Source organism: Acomys minous (assembly GCF_964271855.1).
Source record: "Acomys minous genome assembly, chromosome: 6".
Lineage (NCBI taxonomy): Eukaryota > Metazoa > Chordata > Mammalia > Rodentia > Muridae > Acomys > Acomys minous.
Genome location: NC_140487.1, coordinates 91292578 through 91306255, shown reverse-complemented (window position 1 = coordinate 91306255; position 13678 = coordinate 91292578). Strand labels below are relative to the sequence as shown.

Sequence of the window (13678 nt, the reverse complement as noted above, 5' to 3'; positions counted from 1 at the left end):
ACCTTCTAATAGCTCCTCTTCTAGAGATAGAGCCTCATGAGCTCCTGCTCTTTTAATTCTGAAATTTTAATAGCTTGATCTTGACTCTGAAAGTTTAAGATGCAGGAGCTAGTGAGATGTCCCAGTAGTTAAGAACACTGACTGCTCCTCCAGTGGTCATGGGTCCAAGTCTCATCATCCACATTTGGAGATTCTAACAACATCTTCTGGCTTCCACAGGTACTACACATGAAGGAAACACACCCCCACACACACACACATACACACACATTTTTTTAAAAAATAGAAGTTTTAGGAAATGAATTATTATCTTCAAGCTAAATGTATTAAGCAATCAGAACAAAGTATTAGGTATTGATGAAAACTGAATTTTTGCAAACACACACACACACACACACACACACACACACACACACACATCACAAAGCAAAACACAAACAAACAACAAAAACCCACTATGAATTTGGAAGAAAGTCTTTCTCTTGGAGCAATATATGAAGGTGCATCCACTCTTAAGTCTATAAAAGACAGCTTTGTAATCTAGACATTGTAGATGTGTTCTCACAGTCCATTGACCCTGCAGTTCAAACAACAATCATGTTTCTTTTGTTAAATGCCTCAATGGGCAATTGGGAGAAAACTTTCTCAGGATGGCACCAGCCTCTTGCTTACATACCTCTTTGATTTTGATATAAAATGAGCATGACTCCTGTGATTGAAAACATTGAAATCATGAGTACAATTGCATTCTTTCTCCAATCCTGATTTCTCTTAAAATATCTATGTAAAGAAGAGTTATAACCACTTGATATTCATATGGAGTTATTCTACATTGAAAACAATACATCAAGAAAACAAGAACTTTTTGTGGGTGTGGGTAAAATTTCAAGTTGTATTTAATTTTTTTTAGTGTTTCAGGTTATAGTTACATCATTTCCTACTACCTTTTCTAAAGGGACTATTTCCAGGGAAATTTGGAAATCAATAGAGAGGAGAAAATATCAGGGACAGGTATAAGCTATTTTTAATGTTCTCTCATTATATTTCTAGAAGAAAACATTTGGGGTTAGAATATAAAAGAACATCACTAAAAGAAATAGCAGCTTTTAAGGTTGGGCAAGTTTGAGATTGAGAGTAAAAAGCTTTAGAGGAGAGTGGCTAATGCTTCCTTTACTCCATCTCACTTGCCATAAGTAGGCATTATTATGAATAAGAGACAGAGTTATGTATTAATTATTATTATTTCTTATGAATGTTGAAGAAGCATAACAGGGGATATCTCTGAAGAATCTAAACTGTCCAAGAGACCACAATTTTCATAAAGTAAGAACATAGTAGCATTGGTAGTTTTCATTCTTTTTTTAGAGACTTTTAGTGCTGTGGTTATAGAAGAAAAAGGGTCCTCATGGGTTCATATCTATCTATCTATCTATCTATCTATCTATCTATCTATCTATATATCTATATATCTATATCTATATATATATATATATATATATATATATATATATACTCTATCATCTATCTATGTGTGTGTGTGTGTGTGTGTGTGTGTGTGTGTGTGACAGAGGGAGAGAGAGAGCAAGAGAGAGAGAGAGAGAGAGAGAGAGAGAGAGAGAGAGACAGACAGACAGACAGACAGACAGACAGACAGACAGAGGAGAGCTCGGTTGTTGGATGTTTTTGAACAACATGCGCTTATGGGAATTGATGTGTCACTGGGGAAGTGCTCTGAGGTTTCAAATGATTTCCTCCATTCCCATTGTCTTTCTCTCCATTCTAGAAATAAATATGTAAAAATATTTAGAAAATATCAATAAGAAGAAACATGAGAAAATTTCTATCTACAGAGTATTAACTAACATAGAGAAACTTTTGAATTTGAGATTTTCAAATGAGTGAGCCCTCCATATGTCCCTCAAAAGAGAGGTTGAACGTGGAAGCTGTTCTAGTCAGATAGGACTTCTCAGAAAGGCATCTAGAAATGTAAAAGTGTAAATTCACAAACTTCTGAGACTTTCAGAAACACCCATTTTCAAATCGTTAGGTGAAGGCCATACTGCATCCACTGCATGAGGTCTTGAAGGCCTGAAATTTCTCTCGAAAGAAATGAAATATGACATGAGTTTGAGAAGTTTTATTGGCACATATTCCTCACATAAAATGATGAACTTCTTTAAGATATTTTCATTCAGATATCTCATATTCATTGGTAATATCGTGGCCCCAATAAAATCTTTGGCTTCCCACCCACTTCTGAATTTGTTTACCTCCCAGACAATCTTGCTTTTATATTAACATAACACATATTTAAAAAGTTTCTTGTATCTATGTAAACTCTAAAGTCCACCAGTGAGGGAAATCATGATATCTGTATTTATTTATATCAATTACTTAGTTACATCAATTACTTGGTGCATTCACTTTATGCCCTACAGATAACAATTCTATTCTTCTTATCTGAATTAAGCTCTTCCATACATTCATACCACATTCTCATATATTTTTTCTATTCTTTTATTCACAGATGTTAAAACTGATCTCAAAGTTGTCTATTGTGAATAGTGATACAATAAATAAAGATGAACCATTATTTAAGTTGCATATCCATGTGGAATCTTTGGCACTAGCATTACTTGGACATATCAAAATTCTCATTTTAGGTCTTAGAAGTACTTTTCTGTATGATTTGTCATTGGAAGGTGTGAACCAATAATACTCTCAGATACAACATCTACAACACAGCAAAGAAAATATTTCACCCAAGTCCAGCTTGGTGGACTAGTGGATTTCATGGAATTACTTGGGTGAATACAGGTGATTCAAGGTTAACTGTATAACTAAAATATCGTCCAGAGCATTACTCACCAATGGCCACACTGGATTTCTTCCATGGATCTCTGTGTTCAACTTACAGGCAACTTCCACTGAAAAGATGTTTTCCTAAAATTGTTTACTGGTTTTAAAAGCAACAATAGGAATGAGAATCATGAAATTTCCAATCAGCATAAATTTCCTGATCCTTTTTAGTTTCCAGAGCTTCCTAAATGTTATCAGTCTTCCTTTTCTATGTAGGAACAAAAGTTTCTATTACAGGATAGAGCTACACAACACTTCTCCCCTTCCTGCAGTTCTTATATTCTGTTGATTAATTCTTATGGCATTTTTTAAACTTTGGAGATAGATGTGTAGATGTTTATCATTTTTTCTTTAGGTCTGAGAATTGAGTCACTTATAACAGATAATGCCTATTTTTCAGTAGCTTGACCATGTAAAAGTCATCACAGACTTCAAAATAAAGATTTCTCTCTACATTCTAGTTGTAGAAATAGAAACACTATTGTTTTGAATGCATTTTGATGGGCATTTCACACTCTTTATGAAAATAATAATAATCTACATTGACTCTTATGGCACAATGAAAGCAAGCAACGACAGTGGTTCCAGCAGTCTTATCCTGAATTTTTTATTTATTTTATGTTTATTTATGTTATGAAACAAAAGGGTGCAGTGATTTTAGCAACAGACTCTTATCATGTAGTTTTGGCATAGCCAACAACTGAAATAGCCTTTGTTGTTTGTGAGGATTTAGAGCTTCACTTTCCTCAGGGGTTGTCTATAGCATTCGTTTCTCCATGACAATTAACATTTCATCTGACAACTTTTTGGCTACTGCTGGTGTCTTTTTCTTGGTTTTTAGTTCCATGTGGTGGCTCGAAAAATACTTTTCAACTGTTGTTTTCATAGTGGCTTTTCCAAATTTATAAGGCACTTGTAAGTTAACCTTACACAATGTAATATCTTTTACAGAGGATGAACAAGATCTTTGAAGGCTCACTATTGTCCATTTCAGGAAGAGGAGGGATAAATGAATACTAATAGAGAAAAATAGCCAAGATGAATGCTAAACGAAAATGTTCCAACCTTTGTATCAGTTATTTTATTATAAGAAGTAATGTTGGTACAAATGCAACACAAAACACAAAAGACTACTCATCCAGCACCATAGCTTCTTTTCTTCATCATCCATATATCTGGTTATTAAATGTCAATGAATGGAAAATCTTCACTTCTGAGAAACATATTTTACTTTAACGTCTTCTCAATTTTTAAGTATTTCAGATTTAGAGTATTCAGGCTACAAAGGAAGAGGTTGTAGGTAGTATAGGTGCGACTTGATAGGCAATGGTCAGATGTTATGGGAGGAGGGCTCCTCTTTCTGAGGACTAAGGGGGGAGGGAAAGGGGTGAGGGCAAGAGGAGGTGGAGAGGGAATGAGTAGGGGGATACAATCAGGATGTGAAGAATTTAAACAAAAGAACAAGCAGGTAACTTATATTGTTAATCTCACTATATGTGAATAGATCTGAGACTGGCTGAAACATGAATGTCTAGGCATAGATAATGCTTCTTGTTGGCTACAGAACCCCTATGAATTACCATTAGATGTCATTCTTCATAGGACCTGAATGAAGATTTACAAATGTCTTTTTTTCTGGTCATACAAGGAGCAGAAAACTAGCCTTAATTGTTCTGTGCATCATGTACACTTTATACACTTATAAGGTTATGGCTATATAATGCTTGTGAGAAATTATGTGCTTTCAGAACAAAAGAACCAGACACTGGCAGTGGATCAGACATGACAGGATTCATTACTTTCAGCATGCTGGACACTGACATCCTATATCTTTCATTTTCTAGCACCAAGTGATAGAACAAGACAGCTAATCCCCAGAACATTTTCAAAGAAAGCTTCCAATCCCAATTGGTCCAGCATTGCAGACTGTCCCTGACAGGACTCTAATTAAGCCTAGATTTTCTCAACATTTAGAAACTGGACCATAAATGTTATTTCTAGCTTTTTAAGCTATTGCTCCAATTTTGTTTTGGTCCCTACAAAGGTAGTTTTCATACCAAATAATCCAGAATAAACCTTAAGAGAATGATGCCACATTTCCTTTAAGGGGGCTTGGGTAGGATTTTAGTTGCCTTCTTGGACTATAGAGGGTTATTTTAAATGGGAGTTGAGTTGATTAAAAGTTATTGGTCTTATTTAGAGAGAAAACAAGGTTGGACTCAGAGTTGTCTCTTTTTTCCTTTATCTTATATTCTTATCTTTGGAGACAGAGGTTGAAAAGAAGGAAGGGGGAATATAGAAATATATAGGGAAGATAGAACAAAAACTAGATTAGTGAATCTACTCAACTTAATGCCTCAATTGTAAATCATAAGTTTATTTTGAATTCACTGGTATAGAATTATATATATATATATATATATATATATATATATATATATGCAAAATAAGTTTATTTCTAGGTGCAGTGGTATAGAATTCAAATGTAAGATTATTGTTCATATATATATATATGTATATATATATTCAGAGGTATTGTACCCATATAACTCTATTATAATAAAAGCTTTACTTCTAATACTTTGAAAATGCTATTACAGGCTGTTTAGGATAATTGAGTTATACAAGCTAATTGTTAGCTGATCAAATCACGGTCTTCTCAATTACTAGTCTACTTTTATCACAAGAATATACATCTTAGTTGTGGCCTATATATATGATTATATAGAAATATAAGGTAGGATAGTTAGATAAGGTCTTCAAAAACTTGAGACATGCAAAATGTGGCATTTAAAAATGTTTTTATTATTTTAAAGATTCACTGACAATAAGACAAGTTAAGTCCTGGCAACACCCAGTCTACCTCAAAGGTGATGAACATCAAAGAATCTCCTTATGGAGATGGCTTCAAATGCAGCAAACAAGCCACTGGGCAAAATGGCCTCATTTCTAAAACAGACAGAATTCTGTCTTAAAATGGGCAAGCATAGATGCAGGCAGAGTCGACAGCCAAACTCTGCCAAGATAGGGAAGCAAGTGTTCAATACTTCCTGCCTCATATATATGTCTGTCAGACATATTAGGCGAGAAGGCTGAAGAAGATGCTCCAACATTATAAAGAGTTTTGGATGGCTATTCAGGTAGAAAACTCTCTCTGTCATCTTTTTATTTGGAAAGCTACTAACCTGCACTCCTGGCATACTCAGGTAATCAAGTTTATTTCTTCTCAATCTCTGATGGAGTTTGGGGTTTAAGATGTTTTTAGGTCTAGATAGGTGTTTTAAGTTGATAATAATAAGATGTGATGGAGGTTGATTTACATTCAGAATTTTAGATGCACCAAGCTAGGAATGATATTTTCTTCAAGACTGAAGAAATAGACAAAACACTAAGAATGTAACATTTACATAATTCCTGATTGTGTCATGGTTTTTCTTGCTATAGGTAGTATATTTTATAAATGTGTAATAATATAAATGTATATGTAAAAATAAAAAATGTTTAATTAATAAAAATAAAATAATTAAGAAGCAAAAACAAAACAACTTCTGAAAAATAGTATTCACTAAACATCTGCTTTGTAGATATTGAAAATCATGTTTGATAGGTATATTCTATCACAGTTACCCCATGTGTTTTTCCTTATCATTTTATTTTCTTTTGATGATGAGTGAAGAAAGAGAATCTTAGCAAATATGTAGCTTGTTTCCTCCTTCCAGATGTGGAATATTATGAGATGATATGTCCTTATCATCCTCCTTGTTTCCTTTTTCCTGTCAAATCTGGGACTAGTGTAGTGGATAGTAACATCCTTGTTTTTTTCTTATATATTCACCCCACTCTCAGGTGGGAAAGTTATTTCTGGGCAGTCAGACAAGCCTCAGTTTAATGGCTTATTGCACTCTGTAAATGTATATGACTGCTGACAGACCTTTCTCATGATTTTTTTTTATAATATGAGTTACTTTCCAAGATTGCAATACATAATCAACCAGGCATTTGAGGTACATCTCCATACTCCGATGAAACAGACTTCATATTCACCAATGAGGCTTTCCGTCTTATGCCAGGTAAATAAAGATTTCCACACTAAGAACATCCTTTCCTAATGATATTATACTCTCAGACATCTCAGTCTTGATTGTTTAATTTACAACTAAACATAGGGAGCATGCAACTGTCACTTCAGAAAATATGCTTATCATTCCATATCACATAGAAAAACATATAGATATTGAGGCTGGTCTGCACACATGCCTTATCTTCAGATTGATCAGATGCACAATGCCCATTGAACATTGTAAGTACCCCATACTCCCAAATTTTACTTCAAAAGGCCAGCATGGCAGACTAAAGATTCCATGTAAAAACCCTCATTAGTGAACCAATGAGTTTATTTGGTGTGACTTACAAGATCATGGGTAAATGGTTACTTACTTTAGCCTAGATGATTCGAAGATAGATATCTATTTTTCTGAATGGCTCACCCCAGCATGGATGATGACATACATAAGTTATATCTTAAACCCCCCGATCAACTTGAATGTCAACCACCACAGGTAAAAGCAGTTTCAAGTTGATTAAAGTAATGGAAACACTGGCCTATGTAAATTACATTTTCAGAAGCTCTACTAGCAAAAGCAGAGAGTATAGGACGAAAAAAGAAATGGGCATGGATGTATACAACATGTGACCCTTGAAATTAGGAATTCTTGAGGGAAATGGCTTGGGAACAAATGATTGAATAAGTTGTGTCTACTTCCCCTTCTCCCACTGCCACAGACCACTCCAGCAGGATGTGAGGGTCCCTGGGATGAGAGTCCTCAAAAACTAGCTGGGTAATGATTTAGCAGTGACAAACAGAAACAAATACAGAGGCAGTTTGAATCTGAGTGTATTTTGCAGCTCTCAAGTAAGGATTTTTATACACAATAAAACAAGTATTACAACTCTTAGAAGATGTGGTCAGTGAAGCCATCATGAATAGACCACAGAAGATGTGTGTAATGAAGCAAACATGGATAAAACAGATAACATCATTGCTATTTGTAACAGGAAAGTACAAAATTATTCAAGGCAAATGGCATAATTCCAAGAGCAAGTTAAAAATTCTTATGCTCAGTAGTATCTAACCTATACTTCTGTGAATCTTCAAGGCGTGATTTTAAACTATTTTAATTTTTTATTTAAGGTTCTCTTAACTGTATACCAAAGCCCATTTCCAAAAACACACGTATAACCATATGATATCTTGTTGTTGGGAAAGTTTTAATCAATCATAATACTATTTTATAATTTTTTAAATTATTCATAAAGTGAAGCATTGGTTTTCCAGGAGATAATGTCATGGCTATTGACTCCACTTCCAGGGATTGTCTCTTATGCTATTTCTCACTAAAAATCTCAGCCTAGGCTGTCAGGAACACCTAATAGATAAGAAGAGGAAGAGAATAGATTAATTCCTGTGAGAATTATTGCTAAATATTTTTTCTCCAGCCAAGAGTTCCAAAACTGTTTCCAGGAGACTTCCTTCCTTTGAAGGTAATGCCTTAGTCTGTGGAACTTCTCAAACAGAATCTACTGGAGTTGGTGTGGCAATTCTCCCTTTTTTTGACTTTTTATTTGAAGTTCATAGATATCTCTTTAGGCTTTAGAGATAGAGGAAAAAATTGGTTGGAAGGTGACTGGAAAAATAAAGAGAGGGAGAAAAATCATTCCTCTAGCCACAGTGACAATAATGATCCAATGTAGCCAACTAGCAGAGTTTATTGACCATAAATCTGATCTAATATACTGAGCCAAGTCCTCTAGACCAATAGATTCAACACGTGTTTTGCTCATAGCAGAGATTTGGGCTTGTAGTTGAGCCATATCATGAGTAATATCATTGTTTTTCCAAATTCCCAACAAATCATTTTTAGTGAAGTTCCAATTATAATTTTTATTATAAGGTAATGGTATTACACATATGTATTGGAAGTTTGCATGGCATTTTGTGGAATGCTGAACTTTAATATTTTCTACCTCTTGTCCTAGTACTAATTCTACATCCTCTAGAGCACCACGTTTTACTTTCAATTTTTATCTATAATCTGTTGCCTTGCAAGTATTAAAGAAACATTTTTTTATTTAAGTCATTAACAAAATGTGCAGTTTTTGTGTCTGAAACTAGAGTGACTGTTGAGACTGTAAGTGAAGTAAGGATAGCTATTAAAGCACTAAAGCCTAAAATTAAGGCTTCAATAAAACACTTTGGTTTAATCAGATCATTAATTCTTTTAAGTGTTTGTAAGTCTACATTGTCAAACTAAGCATCACCCTTTAAATCTACAGGAAGCATAACATAAGAAAGTCTTTGTAATAACAGAATAACCGAATATGTTTTAACTAAAATAGGATCAACACAGTTAGTTAAAATACATTTAGAACAACTAACCTGATAAGATTGTTCTAATTTAGTAATTTTTAAATCTGAAGGCTGTCTAGTGAGTGTACCATAAGATAACTTAGGCAAGATCTAAGTGCCAAAGGAGTGTTCTTAGATTCCTTAGGCCTTTTTAGAAGAACCATATCAGTTGCAGCAAAAAGTCTAAATAATCCTGCATAGTGACCACAGTAAGCATAGCAAGAAACAGGTTCTCTGCCAATGGTGTTTTTTTCTGTATCAGAGACCACTTGTTGTACACTCTGGGTAAGTTTCTTCAGTGGTCCCCGAGTGGGTAGATCTGTCCTTGTGGTGGATGGCAACAGCATGTGAAGGAGAGAAATTAAGCTTCTTCATTTCTCATATTGCTTCTTTCATCTTATTTTATTTCTTCCTTTTCTGGGTTCTTGAAAGGGTGTTTGGTGGAAAGGTCAAATTAGACTGTCTGGGACCTAGACGGGGTACTCTGTATTCTGCAGAAAGACACAAACATATCCATGTCCTGAAGTGATTAGGATATCTGGCCCTTTCAAGGTGCCAGTTAAAAGATCTTTCCACATTACTAAGGGTGTAACATTCTGCTGTAAGGGGGCCCAATGTTTTTGAATAGGAGTAAAACCTTTATCATCTAGTGTTAAGGTAATTAATGGTAAATATAGCATGGCTTAGTATTTGATGAGGCAGATAGTAATGACCACTAGATTTTAATCTTTGAAGTTGTACCTTAAATTTTTGATGAGTCCTTTTTTTGATAGTCTGACCTTGGGAGTTATATGGAATTCCTGTTGTATGTTCTATATCCTGTTGAATACAAAACTTTGCAAAAGCTTAAGAGGTATAAGCTGGAGCATTATCAGTTTTAATTCTTTTTGGCGCATCTAATAAGATGTTGTATGACATCTTTCACAGCCTCCCTGGTTCTAGCAATGGCCATGACCACATGGGAGTAAGTATCCACAGTAACATGTACATATGCCAATCTTCCAAATTCCAGCATATGAGTTACATCCATTTGCCACAAAACTTGAGAATTAAGGCCTCTTGGAGTAACTCCCATTTTTAATGGGTGATATACATCAGGGCAATGTTTTAGTCCTTCACAATTTGCCTGGCCTGTTCTCTCATAAAATTAAACATTCTTCTCAAGGCCAATGAATTCTGACGATGTAAAGCATGACTTTTTAATGCTTGTTCAGCCATTTAGTGATTGAATGTTCCTTTGTTAATAGATCTGCCATAGCATTTCCTAAAGCCAATGGACCAGCAGGCCAATATGTCCTCTGATATGTCCTATAATTATTTTTCTTTTTCTTGATTGAATTATATTCAAGGAGAATGGCATACTTCCAAGAGCAGATAGAACCTTGCCTAGCCAGTTTCCAAGACCTGCAGGGCCTCTCAAGCTCTTGGGAGAAGTTGGACAGCTCTGAGGGATCTGTACACTGGTCTGAACAGTGGCCACAATTCAGTAGGACAGGTCCAGGCAGGGACCTGACTGTGGGGCTGCAGGGAAGCCCAGGCAGCTGTGAACATATTGCCCAGCCACAGCACATGCGGTCTGAATGGGAAAAGATCAGAGCCAGGCTGCTTGATGCTGCAGACCAAGCCTGCAAAATTGGACAGATAAAGCCCAACCTGGCTACTCTGCATGGCCCAGCAGAGTCTCTCATACTCTGGGGAGAGCCTGGGTAGCCCTAAGTGTTTGGGTGAGAATATTAAACAGCGATCCCCAACAAAGATGTTCTGAATTGCCTCAGTAGCACAAATGGGATCAGGCGGAAACCTACCTCTGCTGACTCAGTCCAGAGCCTAAAGTGTAGAGCAAAGTCTCCTGGAGTGGAAACCAGGTCACCTGCTTGTCCCAGGGAAGAACTCCCTGATCACCACAGGCAATGGCACGTGGCCTATAATCACTCACCAACTATCTACTCTCAATGACCAGTGAAGGACACCAGAAACTACCTCTCAACATCAGAGACAGCAAGGGCAGTGAAAGAATGCAAGCAACAACAACAACAAGAACAACAAGAACAAAAACTATTCAGCATCTCCAGATCCCAGCTATTCCAAAGAAAGCAACATTGAGAAATCAAACACCATCAAAATACAAGAAAATGACCTCGAATCCTTAGTAATGAAGATGATAATGGAAGAAATGAGTAACATCCATAAATAAATGCAGGAAGATGCAACCAAACAGGTTGAAGGCACAAAAGAAGCCTATAAAGAGGAACTGGAAGGAATTCAGGAAAATAAAAACAAATAGATGAAGGAAATCAATAAAACAGTTCAAGAGCTGAGGATGAGAATGGAAACATTGATAAAGGCACAGACAGAAGAAAAATGGCAACAAAAGAACTAGAGAAGAAAGCAAGGAACACAGAAGGGAGCTTCTCTAACAGAATCCAAGAATAGGAGGAGTGAATCTTGGGACTAGAGGATACAATCATTTAACTCGAAGCAACCATCAAAGAAAATGCTAAATTTGAAAATTTCCTTACACAAAACATCCGAGAAATCAAGGACACCATGGAAAGACAAAACCTGAGGATAACAGGCATTGAGGAAAGAGAAGATGCCTAACTCCAAGGCCCACAAAATATCTTTAACAAAATCTTAGGAGAAAATTTCCCCAATTTAAAGAAGGAGGTGCATATAAACATACAACAGGCCTACAGAGCACCAAATAGAATAGACCAGAAAATAAAATCTTCCTGCTACATAATAATAAAAACACAAAATATACAGAACAAAGAAAAAATATTAAAAGCAGCAAGAGAAAAAGGCCAAGTAACATATAATGGCAAACCTATCAGAATTACACCTGACTTCTCAGTAGAGACCATAAAAGCTGGAAGGGACTGGACAAAGTTCCTGCAAGCCTTAAGAGACCACAGATGTCAGGCCAGACTGCTATATCCAGCAAAACTATCAATAATTATTGATGGAGAAAGCAAGATATTCCATGACAAAGACAAATTCAAACAGTGCCTATCCACAAACCTGGCCTTCCAGAAGTTACTAGAAGGAAACCTCCAAACTAAAGTGAGAAGCTACAACCAAAACTACATGGGAAATAGATAACTACACCATCTCAAAAACATAACCACACAAACAGTCTATGGGAAGCAACATCAAAAACGAGGGACTTAACAGTCACTGGTCATTAATATCCCTCAATATCAGTGGTCTCAATTCTCCAATAAAAAGGCACTGACTACTGGATGGTTGTATAAATAAGACCCAACATTCTTCTGCATGCAAGAAATGCTTGTCACCACAAGGATAGACATTGTCTCATGGTAAAAGGCTGGAAAAAGGTATTCTATGCAAACAGACACAAGAAGCAAGTTTGTGTAGCCATTTTAATATCCAATAAAATAGACTTCCAACGAAAATTAATCAAAAGAGATGAGGAATGACTAAAGACAATCATGATAACATAACAATTCTAAATATCTACCCTCCCAATACAAGGGCACCCACATTTGTAAAAGAACTATTAACAAAGCTTAAATCACACATCAATCCCTACATAATAATAGTGGGAGACTTCAACACCCCATTTTCTCCAAAGGAAAGGTCAGTGAAACAGAAACTAAACTGAGAAATAATGACAGTAACAAATGTCATGAATCAAATGGATCTAACAGATATCTACAGAAATTTCCACCCAAACACAAAGGATTATACCTTCTTCTCAGCACTCCATAAAACCTTCTACAAAATTGGTCATATAGTAGGTCACAAAGCAAGCCTCAAAAGATTCAAGGAGATTGAAATAATACCTTGTACTCTATCAGATCACCATGACCTAAAGCTGGACTTCAACAACAACAGAAATATAAAAAACCTACACATATATGGAAACTAAACATCTCTCTACTTAATGACTCGTGGGTCAGGGAAGAAGTAAAGAAAGAAATTAAGAACTTCCTGAAATTCAATAAAAATGAAAGAACAACATGCCCATATCTGTGAGACACACTGAAAGTGATGCTAAGAGGAAAATTCACAGTATTAAATGCCTTTATAAAGGAATTGGAAACCTCCCATAAAAGCAAGTTAACAAAACATTTGGAAGCCCAGGGGGAAAAAAGAGCAGAAACACCCAATAGGAGTGGACATGTTGAAGTAATCAAACTCAGGGTGGAAATCAATAAATTAGAAACAAAGAGAACAATTCAAAGAATCAAAAAAGCAGGAGCAGGTTCGTTGAAGAAATCAACAAGATAGATAAACCATTAGCCAAAGTATCTAAAAAGAAGAGAGACACTTTCGAAGTTAACAAAATCAGAAATGTAAAGCAAGACATAACAGACACTGAAGAAATACAAAGAATCATAAAATCATTTTTTTAAAGTCATAAATGCCACAACATTAGAAAGTCTAAAG

The 13678-nt window shown here is 35.6% G+C and overlaps 1 protein-coding gene across 4 annotated transcripts in view; it reads right to left on the bottom strand.

Moving 5' to 3' along the window:
* Positions 1-13678, bottom strand: part of LOC311598964 (selection and upkeep of intraepithelial T-cells protein 2-like) — a 332195-nt gene that overhangs the window by 245397 nt on the left and 73120 nt on the right. For 2 of the 4 annotated variants that reach the window (XM_084784584.1, XM_084784585.1), the window contains one exon: positions 7738-9756. The exons of the other annotated variants lie outside the window; for them this stretch is intronic. The gene's annotated coding sequence lies outside the window, so the exon portion shown is untranslated. Of the gene's footprint in view, positions 1-7737; positions 9757-13678 lie in introns of those variants that run through there. 4 annotated transcript variants of the gene reach the window in all.